General features: G+C 48.5%; 4 non-coding genes across 4 annotated transcripts; all 4 read left to right on the top strand.

Annotated features, from left to right (window-relative positions):
* The first annotated feature begins 1,444 nt into the window (after positions 1-1,444).
* Positions 1,445-1,517, top strand: trnar-ucu (transfer RNA arginine (anticodon UCU)). The gene has a single exon. It is a non-coding gene; the product is annotated as a tRNA-Arg (tRNA).
* Positions 1,518-2,273: 756 nt separating this feature from the next.
* On the top strand, positions 2,274-2,346 carry trnar-ucu (transfer RNA arginine (anticodon UCU)). The gene has a single exon. It is a non-coding gene; the product is annotated as a tRNA-Arg (tRNA).
* A 756-nt stretch (positions 2,347-3,102) lies between these two features.
* Positions 3,103-3,175, top strand: trnar-ucu (transfer RNA arginine (anticodon UCU)). The gene has a single exon. It is a non-coding gene; the product is annotated as a tRNA-Arg (tRNA).
* A 756-nt stretch (positions 3,176-3,931) lies between these two features.
* On the top strand, positions 3,932-4,004 carry trnar-ucu (transfer RNA arginine (anticodon UCU)). The gene has a single exon. It is a non-coding gene; the product is annotated as a tRNA-Arg (tRNA).
* The last annotated feature ends 996 nt before the right edge of the window (positions 4,005-5,000 follow it).

The raw sequence follows: 5,000 nt of genomic DNA on the forward strand, positions 1-5,000 counted from the left end.
TGATGCCCCAAAACGCAGCCAAGTCACCCTGCAGTACAGGCGCCGAGTGAGTCAGTCGGGTACTATAACTGCCCCCGATCACCAAGGGCGGCTCCCTATCTGTACATAGCCTAGCACAGGGGTCTCCAACTCCAGTCCTGGAGAGCTACTTTTCTTTAGTTTTAGGTGCATCCTTGTTCTGACACACCTGAATCAAATGAATGGCTTGTTATCAGGCCTTTGCCAAACTCGATGCCATGCTGAAGAGGTAATTCAAACCTTTGATTCAGCTGTGTTTGAGCACGTCACACGTGCTCCTGCTACTCCCCCTCTTTTAATGGAATTAGATTCAGTGATTCAAATCGTTGGTACTCTCTGGTCTTCATGTGGTTTCACAAGTCCTACCAGACAACATAAACACCCCCAAATAAAGTGAAGCAATAAGCACAGGGTGTTGGCTGTTCAGAGTTCTGGACACTGAGTTGCCCAGAGTGTGTACAGAGTGTAATTTATTTTCTCAGCATTTCTTAAATGTTCTTAAATACAGTTTCATCTTTGAACTAAAAATCAGCTTGAAACCATGGCTTTCACTCGAACCGCCGAAACAACCTCCAAAGAAAGGAAGTCAAGCGCTCATCAGCCCCGGTGGCCTAATGGATAAGGCACTGGCCTTCTAAGCCAGGGATTGTGGGTTCGAGTCCCATCTGGGTGTCTCCAGCAGAGTGGCGCAGCGGAAGCGTGCTGGGCCCATAACCCAGAGGTCGATGGATCGAAACCATCCTCTGCTATGTGTTTTGGATGGCCGGATTCTCTGAACTGTGTCCAAAAACAGACGACAGTCAGGACCTGATGCCCCAAAACGCAGCCAAGTCACCCTGCAGTACAGGCGCCGAGTGAGTCAGTCGGGTACTATAACTGCCCCCGATCACCAAGGGCGGCTCCCTATCTGTACATAGCCTAGCACAGGGGTCTCCAACTCCAGTCCTGGAGAGCTACTTTTCTTTAGTTTTAGGTGCATCCTTGTTCTGACACACCTGAATCAAATGAATGGCTTGTTATCAGGCCTTTGCCAAACTCGATGCCATGCTGAAGAGGTAATTCAAACCTTTGATTCAGCTGTGTTTGAGCACGTCACACGTGCTCCTGCTACTCCCCCTCTTTTAATGGAATTAGATTCAGTGATTCAAATCGTTGGTACTCTCTGGTCTTCATGTGGTTTCACAAGTCCTACCAGACAACATAAACACCCCCAAATAAAGTGAAGCAATAAGCACAGGGTGTTGGCTGTTCAGAGTTCTGGACACTGAGTTGCCCAGAGTGTGTACAGAGTGTAATTTATTTTCTCAGCATTTCTTAAATGTTCTTAAATACAGTTTCATCTTTGAACTAAAAATCAGCTTGAAACCATGGCTTTCACTCGAACCGCCGAAACAACCTCCAAAGAAAGGAAGTCAAGCGCTCATCAGCCCCGGTGGCCTAATGGATAAGGCACTGGCCTTCTAAGCCAGGGATTGTGGGTTCGAGTCCCATCTGAGGTGCTCTCCAGCAGAGTGGCGCAGCGGAAGCGTGCTGGGCCCATAACCCAGAGGTCGATGGATCGAAACCATCCTCTGCTATGTGTTTTGGATGGCCGGATTCTCTGAACTGTGTCCAAAAACAGACGACAGTCAGGACCTGATGCCCCAAAACGCAGCCAAGTCACCCTGCAGTACAGGCGCCGAGTGAGTCAGTCGGGTACTATAACTGCCCCCGATCACCAAGGGCGGCTCCCTATCTGTACATAGCCTAGCACAGGGGTCTCCAACTCCAGTCCTGGAGAGCTACTTTTCTTTAGATTTTAGGTGCATCCTTGTTCTGACACACCTGAATCAAATGAATGGCTTGTTATCAGGCCTTTGCCAAACTCGATGCCATGCTGAAGAGGTAATTCAAACCTTTGATTCAGCTGTGTTTGAGCACGTCACACGTGCTCCTGCTACTCCCCCTCTTTTAATGGAATTAGATTCAGTGATTCAAATCGTTGGTACTCTCTGGTCTTCATGTGGTTTCACAAGTCCTACCAGACAACATAAACACCCCCAAATAAAGTGAAGCAATAAGCACAGGGTGTTGGCTGTTCAGAGTTCTGGACACTGAGTTGCCCAGAGTGTGTACAGAGTGTAATTTATTTTCTCAGCATTTCTTAAATGTTCTTAAATACAGTTTCATCTTTGAACTAAAAATCAGCTTGAAACCATGGCTTTCACTCGAACCGCCGAAACAACCTCCAAAGAAAGGAAGTCAAGCGCTCATCAGCCCCGGTGGCCTAATGGATAAGGCACTGGCCTTCTAAGCCAGGGATTGTGGGTTCGAGTCCCATCTGAGGTGCTCTCCAGCAGAGTGGCGCAGCGGAAGCGTGCTGGGCCCATAACCCAGAGGTCGATGGATCGAAACCATCCTCTGCTATGTGTTTTGGATGGCCGGATTCTCTGAACTGTGTCCAAAAACAGACGACAGTCAGGACCTGATGCCCCAAAACGCAGCCAAGTCACCCTGCAGTACAGGCGCCGAGTGAGTCAGTCGGGTACTATAACTGCCCCCGATCACCAAGGGCGGCTCCCTATCTGTACATAGCCTAGCACAGGGGTCTCCAACTCCAGTCCTGGAGAGCTACTTTTCTTTAGATTTTAGGTGCATCCTTGTTCTGACACACCTGAATCAAATGAATGGCTTGTTATCAGGCCTTTGCCAAACTCGATGCCATGCTGAAGAGGTAATTCAAACCTTTGATTCAGCTGTGTTTGAGCACGTCACACGTGCTCCTGCTACTCCCCCTCTTTTAATGGAATTAGATTCAGTGATTCAAATCGTTGGTACTCTCTGGTCTTCATGTGGTTTCACAAGTCCTACCAGACAACATAAACACCCCCAAATAAAGTGAAGCAATAAGCACAGGGTGTTGGCTGTTCAGAGTTCTGGACACTGAGTTGCCCAGAGTGTGTACAGAGTGTAATTTATTTTCTCAGCATTTCTTAAATGTTCTTAAATACAGTTTCATCTTTGAACTAAAAATCAGCTTGAAACCATGGCTTTCACTCGAACCGCCGAAACAACCTCCAAAGAAAGGAAGTCAAGCGCTCATCAGCCCCGGTGGCCTAATGGATAAGGCACTGGCCTTCTAAGCCAGGGATTGTGGGTTCGAGTCCCATCTGAGGTGCTCTCCAGCAGAGTGGCGCAGCGGAAGCGTGCTGGGCCCATAACCCAGAGGTCGATGGATCGAAACCATCCTCTGCTATGTGTTTTGGATGGCCGGATTCTCTGAACTGTGTCCAAAAACAGACGACAGTCAGGACCTGATGCCCCAAAACGCAGCCAAGTCACCCTGCAGTACAGGCGCCGAGTGAGTCAGTCGGGTACTATAACTGCCCCCGATCACCAAGGGCGGCTCCCTATCTGTACATAGCCTAGCACAGGGGTCTCCAACTCCAGTCCTGGAGAGCTACTTTTCTTTAGATTTTAGGTGCATCCTTGTTCTGACACACCTGAATCAAATGAATGGCTTGTTATCAGGCCTTTGCCAAACTCGATGCCATGCTGAAGAGGTAATTCAAACCTTTGATTCAGCTGTGTTTGAGCACGTCACACGTGCTCCTGCTACTCCCCCTCTTTTAATGGAATTAGATTCAGTGATTCAAATCGTTGGTACTCTCTGGTCTTCATGTGGTTTCACAAGTCCTACCAGACAACATAAACACCCCCAAATAAAGTGAAGCAATAAGCACAGGGTGTTGGCTGTTCAGAGTTCTGGACACTGAGTTGCCCAGAGTGTGTACAGAGTGTAATTTATTTTCTCAGCATTTCTTAAATGTTCTTAAATACAGTTTCATCTTTGAACTAAAAATCAGCTTGAAACCATGGCTTTCACTCGAACCGCCGAAACAACCTCCAAAGAAAGGAAGTCAAGCGCTCATCAGCCCCGGTGGCCTAATGGATAAGGCACTGGCCTTCTAAGCCAGGGATTGTGGGTTCGAGTCCCATCTGAGGTGCTCTCCAGCAGAGTGGCGCAGCGGAAGCGTGCTGGGCCCATAACCCAGAGGTCGATGGATCGAAACCATCCTCTGCTATGTGTTTTGGATGGCCGGATTCTCTGAACTGTGTCCAAAAACAGACGACAGTCAGGACCTGATGCCCCAAAACGCAGCCAAGTCACCCTGCAGTACAGGCGCCGAGTGAGTCAGTCGGGTACTATAACTGCCCCCGATCACCAAGGGCGGCTCCCTATCTGTACATAGCCTAGCACAGGGGTCTCCAACTCCAGTCCTGGAGAGCTACTTTTCTTTAGCTTTTAGGTGCATCCTTGTTCTGACACACCTGAATCAAATGAATGGCTTGTTATCAGGCCTTTGCCAAACTCGATGCCATGCTGAAGAGGTAATTCAAACCTTTGATTCAGCTGTGTTTGAGCACGTCACACGTGCTCCTGCTACTCCCCCTCTTTTAATGGAATTAGATTCAGTGATTCAAATCGTTGGTACTCTCTGGTCTTCATGTGGTTTCACAAGTCCTACCAGACAACATAAACACCCCCAAATAAAGTGAAGCAATAAGCACAGGGTGTTGGCTGTCAGAGTTCTGGACACTGAGTTGCCCAGAGTGTGTACAGAGTGTAATTTATTTTCTCAGCATTTCTTAAATGTTCTTAAATACAGTTTCATCTTTGAACTAAAAATCAGCTTGAAACCATGGCTTTCACTCGAACCGCCGAAACAACCTCCAAAGAAAGGAAGTCAAGCGCTCATCAGCCCCGGTGGCCTAATGGATAAGGCACTGGCCTTCTAAGCCAGGGATTGTGGGTTCGAGTCCCATCTGGGTGCTCTCCAGCAGAGTGGCGCAGCGGAAGCGTGCTGGGCCCATAACCCAGAGGTCGATGGATCGAAACCATCCTCTGCTATGTGTTTTGGATGGCCGGATTCTCTGAACTGTGTCCAAAAACAGACGACAGTCAGGACCTGATGCCCCAAAACGCAGCCAAGTCACCCTGC

Source organism: Oreochromis niloticus, unplaced genomic scaffold (assembly GCF_001858045.2).
Source record: "Oreochromis niloticus isolate F11D_XX unplaced genomic scaffold, O_niloticus_UMD_NMBU tig00000054_pilon, whole genome shotgun sequence".
In the NCBI taxonomy this organism is placed as follows: domain Eukaryota; kingdom Metazoa; phylum Chordata; class Actinopteri; order Cichliformes; family Cichlidae; genus Oreochromis; species Oreochromis niloticus.